Source organism: Heloderma suspectum, chromosome 11 (genome assembly GCF_057233095.1).
Source record: "Heloderma suspectum isolate Gila_16-S chromosome 11, 16-S_ref, whole genome shotgun sequence".
NCBI lineage: Eukaryota > Metazoa > Chordata > Lepidosauria > Squamata > Helodermatidae > Heloderma > Heloderma suspectum.
The window spans coordinates 26,848,031-26,860,126 of record NC_139468.1 but is presented as its reverse complement, the minus strand read 5'-3'; positions in this window follow the sequence as shown (position 1 = coordinate 26,860,126).

Below are 12,096 nucleotides of genomic sequence, written 5' to 3'. Positions count from 1 at the left end.
ACATAATTAAAAACATTACAGTAAAGGCAATAATGAAGCAATAATAAAATGTAGTGTCATAATCCATAATGAGCCAAGGATATTACACAGGCTTCCCCTGACTTGTAATGATTATGACACTGCTCCATTTTAGGATTGTTTCACTGTTGTCTTTGCTGTAGTGGTTTTAAATATTTATTATTTTTTTCATACACTGGTTTGATATTGGTTGTATATGGTATTATAGATGTATTGTGAATAGCATAGATATTTTAGGATACCAAGCGGGACACAAGTAGTATAAAATAATGAAATAATAAGTGATACAAAACAATACAATATTCCATAATTAACACAAGCATTTACATGGAATATAGAACTAAACAACTAAAAACAAGCAAAACAGAACAAAAGAGGGCTGGCTTAGGTGATAAAGAGCTAGACGCATATCCAAATATTAGGTACAGAAGCAATGCTTTTAATATAGGGAAAATGAGTCTCAATACTAGGGGATGATCAACCAAAATGTATCTGGACAGATGTATTTTCACTCCATAGAGTCTACTTTGGTTAGAAAGGGAACGACTTCTTCCAACAGAAAGTCATGTTTAGGGTTAGGTATACCTTCTAAGCCGCGGTGGCTTAGTGGTTAAGACGCTGAACTGCAGACTGGAAGGTCGGCAGGACAGCAGTTCGAGACCCAAGTGCTGCGTGACGGAGTGAGCTCCCGTCTTCAGTCCCAGCTTCTGCCAACCTAGCAGTTCGAAAGCAAGAAATTGCAAGTAGATAAATAGGAACCGCTTCGGCGGGAAAGGTAACAGCGTTCCATGCACCTCGGTGTTCAGTCATGCCGGCCACATGACCACGGAAGCGTCTTCGGACAGCGCTGGCTCTTCGGCTTAGAAACGGGGATGAGCACAGCACCCTAGAGTCGGACACGACTGGTTGGGGACACCTTTACCTTTTACTTTATTCCTTCTAGCTGAGTAGATTTCTTGCCTATGGTAAGTACTCCCCCTATTTTGAATTTGTGGATGTCAGGACCAGAGGGCATGTGGATGACAGGGCGGGGCAGCAGATGCACTCTCCATGTGTACGGTGTTCCTCTGTGGTATAATGTGTGAATCAGCCTCAAGTTAGACAGGGAATAAAATAGCTACTTTTGAGTTTATGACTCCTGTCAGGCTACTGTGACTCAACCAATATCTGGCTTGAAACGTGTATGAAGTTTGCTCTGCTTACTTGCTTTGGTACTGGCCAGTATCTTACCTGGCATTTCATCCATTTGCTGCTTTCTCTTTTCATGACATGACATTAGTTAACTAAACATGATTTCAGATGTTGTGACAAGAGGCTGTGCGCTGGGAGGAAAAGCTGCACCAAGCTCTCCTGCAGGGCCTCTTCCATAATGGCTGAAAAGTGAGAGAGAAGGAGTGAGCTTATACGGAGAGGCCATGGCTCAGTGGTAGGGTGCATTCTTTGCATGCGGAAGGCCCCAAGTTTGATCCCCAGCATCTCCAGGTGGGGCGAGAAAAACACCTTCCTGAAGCCGCAGGGAGCTGCTGCCAGTCAGTGTCAACAATACAGGTCTCAATGGACCAACAGCCTGACTATAAGGAAGCTTCCTATGCATTTATATGTTCAGACTTTGAGAATTTCTTGTGGGATGCTGCAACTGGAGCATGGAGACATATAAATATAGGAAGCTGCCTTTTCCAGAGTCAGGCCCTTGGGCCATCTTGCCCAGTATTGTCAACACTGATGGGCAGCTGTTCTCCAGGGTTTCTAGCAAGAGCTTTTCCTGCCTTACCTGGAGATGCCAGGGGTCAAACCTGAGACCTTCTGCGTGCAAAGCATGCATTCTACCACCATGTTACAGGCTCATGCTGGTGAACTGCAGGATCAGGGCCTGGGGCCTAGCCTGGTAGCTACTGTGAACTGGTGAATGATGAACTGGTGAACTGTGAACTCAGGCCTCAGCACACTTAGATATTCCTTCTAGCTGAGTAGATGCCTTGTCTATGGTAAGAACCCTGCCTATTTTGAATATATGGATGTCAGAGCCAGAAAGCATGTGGATGATGGGGTGGGGCAGCAGGTACAGTCCTGCCCCCTCCTCCATGTGTACGGTGTTCCTCTGTGGTGTAATGTGTGAATCAGCCTCAAGTTAGACCGGAAACAAAATAGCTACTTTTGAATTTAGGACTCCTCTTCAGGTGCAGAAGGGAGTGGGAGTGTGGAATGTGGGCCTGTGAAGAGGGGGTCATGCAGTGGGGACAATAAAAGCTAACCTGCCTGCTGCCAGAACTGTGTACCATCCCCCCCCCACCTTGACAAACATGTAATGGAGAAGGGAGGCAATGCACATTTCTAGTCTTGGGCAGGACTAGGTTCTGCAGCTCTGTGGCCCCCTCTGTGTGGCTCTGTGACACCCCCCTTTATGGGCCCGTTATTTATAGGGTGTTAGGGACTGGATTTGGGTGCAGCCACTCACAGCCCCAGACCTGGCTGTAACATACCCTGCCTCTTCCACAGCTTGCACACCTCTTGCCAGAAGGGTTGGAGCCTCTCTCTGACATGCAGAATGCAGATGCTTGAGAAGGACAGGACAATAATGAACGAAAAGCAAACTCACCAAATGCCAAACTGGCTTGTCTGACAGTATCCACATACAACGAGCTCTGAAGTTGTGCCTAGATGAGATCAGATCTGTGGGCAATTTTTTTTTTTTTACTGTTCCTTTCACTTCATAATGCTGACATGAAACTAAGTGCCGAGGCCTCGCTGTAGAACTCTGCAATCCCCAGCATGCTCCCAGGGGCCATTCAGAGGCGGCATTAGCACCTGCACATGGCATGGCATCACTTCATTTCTCAGTTTGGAATGACTGCATTCCCATGTTGGTGATTCCACTTCTTCTTTTGAAAAGTCCAATTGATAGGTGATAGACCTCATGTGCAGATGGCTATTATTATTATTATTATTATTATTATTATTATTATTATTCTCCATTGGGATGTGCATGCAGCACCTGTCACATCATAAAATCTCTTCTCAGATGGGTCCGCTCAGCCCCTGTCTGGGTCAGCACACCCTAGTGGCCTCTGGGTAGGGATGTAGGAGAACTCTGCAACAGAATCAAATGAGTTCAGATTCTGCAGTGAACTGGCTTTTCCCAGGTTGCATGGATTCTGTGGACTTGCAGATTATTATTTTTTTTACTTTCCAAAATTTTATGCAAAGTTAGTTGTAGAAAAAGTTGTAAAAAAAAAACACCAGTCAAAAATGTGCATTTTCCCCATAGGCTAAAGCATGAAAATGCACATGGGGGGGGGGGATTCGCACATTTTAGGGGGATTTGTGCATTTTCGCAAGTGCGAAAAAATCCATTTCCACCAACGAGTGGGTGATGGAGTGAAAGGCACCTGACAATACATAAAATACAGATGGAACAGATTTTGCAAAATCTATACATCCTTATCTGAAAATGCCACATGCATTTGGGTTTCAAAGGTGACATTCCATATGTGGAATGCCATTGCAAAAAAAACAAAATAAAACCTCAGCAACCCGCTTGGCAGACGGTGTCTGTGCTGGAACCTGCCCTTGCTCAGGACAAAGGAGAAAGATTGATTAAGACAGTGTTGATTGTCAGTAGAGCAGACTGCCACTTGACTTCAACAGTTTCACCTGAGTTCTGCCCCACCGTCATTCCTGACAGTCTTGTTCATGGGCAGAGAGCTTCCCTAACTGGGGTCCAGCTTCCCCAACTATGGCCCTCTGGATGAGTTGGACTACAACTGCCACCATCCCCCAGCTAACAGATGCTGGGAGTTGTAGTCCAACACATCCAGAGGGTACCAGGTTGGGGAAAGGCTGGGTCAGGCAGATTGGCTGGAGAGACAAGCAGGGAGCTGGACATTTGCTTTCCATGAAAACTCCTTGCATTATTCTTGCATTCCTCCAGAGTAAGTATCCTAAAACCTGCACATTTTGCCAAGTTTTTTTTTTAAATAATGTTTTCCAGATAGCAAGAATGATGAGTCAGTTACTGGGTGCTTATATTAAGGTCCCATTTTTCAAGAACAAATGGTAAACATTGATACTCATGCAATACACACTTCGTAAGGAACTGTGACCTAATATAAGTAATATATGTTGCCTAGGTTCATACAACTTAGCAAGCCTTTCTATAGTGGATGCATGACACTCCTCTTTCCTGCTCTGCTACACAGATGATATAGAAACTGGTCATTCTGTGGTGATGTCCAGTCATGTGGACGGTCCTGATTGCAGTTTCTCTCCCCTCACCCCAGAAAATAGGGGAGAGGATCGAACACCATCACAGAGTGCCTGGCTCATACATTATGTCAATTTGCCCAGTGGGCAGGAAGAAGATGTTCTGGTCATCTACCATGGGATGGCCTGTCAAGTTGTGTGAACTGGAGCATGGTAAGTGATGGACACAGCAAGGGATTGTTTGGTCAGCCCATGGTGCTGAGAACCATGGTGCCACTATTGTGACCATGTGCATCACTGTTACAATGCAGCCATACTGGGGAAAATTCTCACATTTTGTGATGCTGTCCTGGTACATTCTAAAGGGATGATGAACCTCAACCCCATGGGCCACATCTGAGGTTCCCCAAAGGGCTACGCCCTTCCACTGGCCACACCCCTTCCACTGGCCATGCCCCCTTCCACTGGCCACACCCCCTGATGATTTGTGGTTTCCTCACCGATTTGTGGTTTCCTCACTTTTGCACAGGCTTTTCTCCATTCTAAAAGGTTGAAATGCCTCTCCTAAGTCAGTGCTTCAAGCTAAAATATGTTGGCATTTTTGGTATATTTACCTTGCCCCTTTTGCCTTCAGCTCCACCCACCACTGGAACGAAGCCCCTGAGAGCCTCTCTGAAATAGAATTTGGCCCTTGGGCTGAAAGAGGTTCAACACCCCAGTTCTAAGTACTTGGATTATGGTGCAGCATGTCTGGGAAGATGGTTTATGTTTCATGTTTCAAAAGGGTTGCAAAGGCTTGTGGTGAAAGGGTTGTATGAAGGCTCCATGATGGGCACAGATCCTTGGTTGGAAACTACTTTTGTTTGAAAAGAGTGATGAGTAAAAGCCAAGGTTCTGCCCTCCACATTTGCCACTCAAAAAAGAGTCTCATAGCCACATCTGACATCCTTCTTTTGGCTTGAGGCAACTGAGGAGACAGGTTAAACTCCCTTGGGGTTGGATTTAGCCCTGTGGCACCAGTTGCTGACCACTAGTGAAATGAATGCAAATTGCAAGGTGAAGAAAGAGAGAACATGGTAGTTTAGCTGAGATAAAGAAGAAGCCCTCAGAATGTCAGGTCAGGTCTTCCTCACCCTCATCAGATTTGAAACAATAGCTTTGTTTAGGTGAGGGGTGGGGTGGGGGCTTAGCTATCATCACTTTAGCTTGAACGTTCCCTGATTGTCATGGCTTAGATGATGTGGGGTTGGGCAATTGCTAGGCCTGAAATCCATTAAGGAGTCAACTGGGCAACTCCTGGTCTTCTTGGCTCCCACCTGCTTCAGTGTCTAGCCAAATTTGGGGCAGTTCACATAATTCTCAAGTGAATTAGCCAATTTATCCCTGTATCCACTTTCCTGGGAGTAAGCCCCATTGAACTCATGAGTAGGGATGTATCGCAGGGCTGGGCACAAGATAGATCTCCAGATGTTTTAGATTTCAGCTCCCACCATTCCTGACCATTGGCCATGCTGGCTGGGGCTTACAGGAGTTGAAGTCTGAAACATCTGGAGATCTACCTTCTGCCCACCTCTGATGTACACGTTTGTGGTGTAAGTATATGCCCCAGAATTCCAGTGCAACAGTGCAGGGGTCTCTGGGATGGTTTTTTCAGTGCTCCACCTCATTGGCCATGCCTTTACATCCCCCAGAAATAGAGAGGTCTTCCTATGGCAAGTTGTTCAAGGCTCCCAAGATGCCAGAGCTGTCCTTGTTTGTGGGTTAGCTCAAATATGATTAATGCCTTGGAAGAAGGAGGGGAAAATAGACCTAATATTTTGGACACCATAATCTTGCAACGACCTTCATCTGGTTGCTTCCACCTTGTCTCTAACATTCCATCTTATCTCTAAACCCTGTTAACAGGCTTCCAGTTCATATATGCAGAGAATTCCAGAGTACTTCTCTGGTACTATTAAGCAATATTTTGATCTCTCCCCTATCTCCCCAAAAGTTACAGGCTCTAATCTAGTGGTGCCTGGATCAAGTACAGGCAAGGAGCATAACAACTGGTGGCTCCAATTGGTGATGTGCATCTTCACTCAGATGCATTCAGCTACTTCAATAGGGCCCATATGAACATCGTGATGGAGGTAGGGGGGTGCGCGTTCATATTGCCTGTGTGTGTGGATGTCTGCATACATGTGCAGATCTCCCTCGCTGGATCAGGGTGATGATATATAAAGAGTCCACCCAGTGCAGTGGGTTGTAGCAGGATTCAACCTCACTGTGAGTGTTGAAATTCAGGGAAGGTGGATCCTTATTATTATTTTGTATAGCAGAAATATCTGGCAGCAGTAGCCTGCAACTATATTGTGTTCAATCTTGTGTACCAGTTATTAAAACTGATATATATATATATATATATATATATATATATATATAATTCTACATTATAGACTTTTGTATGGGGATAATAATAATAATTATAATAATAATGATGATGCAGCTATAGGTACATTATAATCCTTAGTGTGACTGAGAAAAATGTACTAGACAGTGTGACTCAGAATAATAATGATGAGCATATTGATATTTCCTTTTGTATTTATGCCTTATAAATATAATGGCTGTGTACACAATAAAAGGGTACCACGAAAAATTAATAGTCAAATGACCATGTAGAACCAATTGTACTTCTCTTACTGAGTTCAAGGGGTTGCACCTGATTTAGTTGGTCACATTGAAACTAATGTGAGAAATGAGCCATTACCAATTCAGCCCCATTGCTTTTCATGGGACATGAGTCACATAAAACTCAGTTGGCTCAATGCCCTCAAATTTCATTTTGCTAGTTTGCTTACAAGGCTAAGGAAAGAAGGATGGGTTGATCCTTCCTAGGTCTTTAGTTTGTTTTATTTTATTTTTATTTATTTTTTTCTTTTGCTTTTTAAATATTTAACTGGGGCATTTGGTCACCATCAGATGTAATGATGCCTTTCTTTTATAAAGTTATTGTACAACGTGGCCTTTTAGTTCATTAAAATATGACATCAAATAAATTTGTAAAATTGTACACATCCTTTAAAGTCCGCCTAATGAAACAGAAATATTAATTTATCACTCTGTCACATTTCCTGTTCCCAGGGACATCAAGGTGGTGCTGTAGCATGAATGGTGGAAGGTTGGATAATGACCCATCTTGCCTTGGCAAGGCTTTTAATGGGACTGGCGTCAGGGAAGTAATGACATAGCTGAAGCTGATGAAAAATGAATTTAGAATAATAGGAGCTTGCCAAGGGATTTGCAGGCCTCCGGGAGAGATTGCCTCTTGGATTCTTATCAGAATATTTCAGTTGATGGGTGACTTTGTCATTGGGTTATGTCATGATATGGGCAGTATTCACAGTCCTAGTGTATGGTCCTTCAGACATCTTCTTCTCTATGTATCAGATAAATAGGCAAGAAAGTCCATCCCAAAATATATCACAACAGTAAGATCTAACATAAAATATTCATATTGATTCCATGCCAGATAAGGATTATCAACAGTTGTGAAGCCTCCTTGTTTGAGCAGTATTGCCTATGATCCTGCTGAGGCCCAGTTCATTGGGTATGGAATCTGCATTTCATCTGTCTACAGAAACATCAATTCATTCTGGATGTTATTAATATTGTTTGGACATATCCAATGTGCTTGATGATGTAGAGGTTCTCATGCATTCTCTATTGCTTTTTGAGACCATCTTCAATAGGGAAGGGGGATGAAATTTGTTTGGTTCACATTTTAATATAAGCCGACCTAATTTGGGCTTCCTCAATGAAGATGCAAACCTGAACGACAATTACACCTAGGATTTTGCACTTCCTTTGCACTTGCAATGCAGTTCTCCAATCAAAAAAATGTATACATTTCGCATGCAGAAATATGTGCATTAGGGAAAATTGCATACTAAAAGACATACATTAGGGAAAATTGCATACAAAAATATCTACGCATACAAATTTTGGTGCAGACTTTTAAAAATAAAAGCATTTGCAAACTGATGCAGAAATGGGATGGAATGAACTCATCCTTGAAAAAATATTAATGATATAGAAAACAAAACAGACAGATTCACCCATCACTAGTCTTCAGTACTGACAGTTTACATTGTTTTCACTGGTGTGCATTTGATATATGTGCGGGTGGGCATTCTTGACTATGAGTTGTCAAATTTCTTTCCCTTCCCCCCACCCCTTTTTGGTTTTCCAGCCTATGTGTCAGATAAGCATGAAGAAGATGCCCACATATCTGCTATCAAATCAGTTTCTTTACTGATACTCTGTGCATTTAACCCCTCACTTGTGACTCTGTAATCTTTCTCTCTATTTCCTATGTTCAGGCTGTGAGTGCCGTTGGGTAGGCAGCCAAAATGGCTCCATCCAGACAGACACAAGAGGGAGGTAGCAGGCTTGGGAGAAAACCCAAGGTTTGCAGAAGTACCTCCCCCCCAAAAAAAACCTTTCAGGAAAATCCTTAAAAGGGGGGGGGACCACACAAATCCCAATGAGTACTGAGCATGGTTTATGGTCCTAGAACACTGACTGACTATGGGAGGGGGGAGAAACAAAAATGGTTTGGGTTGGAATGGAGCAGATGGAATCCTGAGTAGCACCACTCCACATTGCTTCATTTCACTGCAGGTCCTACTTGTAAAACCTGAACATTTAAGATGACCTGGGTTGTCATGTAGGTGCTCTATTTAATTGCTTTCCAGTATGAAGGATTAAAAGGGGGGAGTATCAAAGGCAAGTACAACTCCAACCCTTCAAAAAAGAAATCCACTGTTACTCCAAGGAAATAATAGTTATTTCAATCAATAAACCATAAACCCAGTTAACCTGAAGTGCTTGGATTTCTGCACATTTTTATGGTCAGACTGAGAAAGAATACAAGACTTCTGCTTAAAACGTCAACTGTGTGTTAATCTCCCACCACTCCTCATATTGTCTAGCTGGGAAATGCATGTCCTGTGTCAAGAGATAGGGTCAGTTGAACAGCATGTTACATCAGAGGACCAGGCAGGATAATTTATTCACAAAACCCTTGGAGCTAAACCCTTGTAAGGGGGATTTCTCTATTACCTTTAAACTCCTAGGTTCATTTGCAGAGGAGTAAATACTAAGTCCAATTCTGTACAGTGTTTTATTATGTGAGCAAGCACCATTTTTCAGTGGTCACCTATGCCAAAGCAGTACTGGACATTGTTTCCCTTAGCTGCTGCTACTTCAGTACCATATGTTCCTCCTAACCAATGTACACGGTGGACAGGAAAACATCTAAACCAGCCTCCCTCAACCTAGTACCCACCAGGTGTTTTGGACTTCAACTCCCATCAGCCCCCACCAGCATCACCAATGGTCAGTAATGATGGCAGTTGTAGTCCCTATCATCTGGAGGGTGCCAGATTTGGGGAAGGCTGATCTAAACACATCTTACCACCTCAGTTCACTCTATCCCTCCTTATCCAATGAGATCCACCTCTTCTGGAAGACGCACATTCCAACTTTGGTGACCTGGTGGGAAAAGGAAACCCTACAGTTCACGAAAAGCCACTGTGCATAGCTCTCAGTATATCCTTGTAGATCCTAATTTGCACCATCCAGCACATGCTGAATTCACACATGAAAAAGCAAAAGTGATGCAAAACCACCAAAAGGCCTGTTTATTTGGCACCAGCCTGCCTGCTCAACATTTTTAGAGATGAACTCCTTCCTCAGGGGCCGCCTGGCACTAGTCAAACACTCCTTGTCACTAGTACATTTTACTTCAGTCACAGCAAGAGGGCAAAAGACTACTTATGCATGCTTAATCACTACACCTTGGAAAACATGAAGGGATTCTGGGTAGTGCTACCTACTTGAGAAGTGATGCAGCGATTGCTCTAAGTAAGTTGCTCTAATGAAGTAAATGGTGATGACTCAGGGTACGATTTTGTAGTTTTAGCTGTGAGCTGACTTTGAGGTGAGTGGCAATGACTGCTCCATGGGGAAATTATCCTTCATGCTGGACACATTTTGACAGATCTGGTGACAGTGAGTGTACTAGTAAATAAAAACAATGCAGAAAGGTGGCATCCAAAGTTCTGGGTAATTTGCCACAGTTCTGTGGGAGCACCAGGAAGGTGCAGTGCAGAAGTCAGTGTCAGTTGCAGAATTCACATACCAGAGAATCTCATGTTTCATTTTAAAACACACAAAATGCTAGTCATTATGACTGCAAAGATACAGGTAAAGATATGTGGGCATTGCCTGCTGAAACCTTGAAAACCAAAAGGGTGGCTGAATAAGAGTTTTCAGTGACCTGCCCCCAGTCTTCAGGCCATTACCTAACAATACATTCCTCCCTGTGATTAACAATATTAGAATAAATTATCCAAATTAGTCAATGTTGCAGAAGTATTAATGCAAAATAAGACAAAATCATTTGCAGTATTTCCTCAGTTTGCAAAATGTATACAGGTTAGGAACATCAAAGAAGGTGTCTCATACTGAAGCAGACCATTGGTTCATATAGATGATTCTTGCCTACACGGACTGGCAGTGACTCTCTGGGGTTTCAAACGTGGGTCTTTCTCAGCCCTTCCTGTAGATGCTGGCGATTCAATGTGGGATGTTCTCCATGCAAAATATACAGCCCTTCCCCAAGAGCAACCTTTCCTTGGGGTTGAATCTGGATTGCCTATGTGCAAACATTCAGTTAACAACAATTAGCTGAGAAAACACACAGCCTGCAGCCAGCACATAGTGGGCCTGCATCAAAAAAGACTCGGCTCAAACACTCAAGATTGGGAGCCCAAACCTAAGTTTTAGCGCTGATCATTTTATAAGCTGATCTGCATTTCTCTCTCCCTTTCCTGCAGTCCTCTGATTTCAGCTTGTGAATGCTCAAATTACATAATCATGTTAAGTTTATTTTTAAATCACTAACCTCACATTGTGATTGGTTGAGAAGTGCTGTGATTTGCATAATGACAACCTCCTTGTTTCTCAACACCACTCTAATGACTGAGGAGGCTTCCTCTGATTGGCTATTGTAGTTTTCCTGATCAAACGGGCTGTTATAATCTGTCTCCTGTGACTGGTTCCATTATTAGGATTTTGAAACAAGAAAAAAAGAAGAAGCTGTTTTGCAAGTAGCAGCAGCAGCAGCAGCAGCAACACGATTTTTCCCCATTCCCTGAAGCTTAGACAGAAAGCTTAAAAATGGATATAAAGAGAAAACATGTTGAATAGCAAAAGAAAACTAGGCTATGAAATGATACTTTGAAAGCATTTTTAACACCCCCTTTTGCTTTTTGTGCATCCCTTCTCTCTCTCTCTCTCTCTCTCTCTGTGTGTGTGTGTGTAGAGCAATGTATGGATTTTGTAAAATCCATTCTCTCTGTGTTTCACAGATTGTCAAGTGCTTTTTGTTCCATTGGAATCAATTTTTCCTGATTTCCCAAATTTGCACTTTGTAGTCTCACTTTTCTGAGTTTTGCAGTAAAAAAATGCATACAAAAATGTGTATATTAGAGAAAGTATGTGTACGTTATGTATGTAAATAATGTACAAAAATGCATTATTTGAGGGAAAGCTGTTTGCAAAAAAATTGTGTATATTAAGAGAAATGTGCACAAAAAAATGCTTACAAGTTTCTGTGCGGACTCCCTTTTAGAATAAATACATAAATTGCAAACTGATGCAGAAATGGTAAGTAACCAACTGGGTACTAGCAGAACAGTCATTAGAGGGTTAATACAGAACGGGAACGAGATGGCTGTTACTGGGGCAATACATACATCCCAGAATAATAAAATCATTTTATATGAGACCATTCATCTGTGTCTGGTTTCTGTGCAAATGCTATTTAAA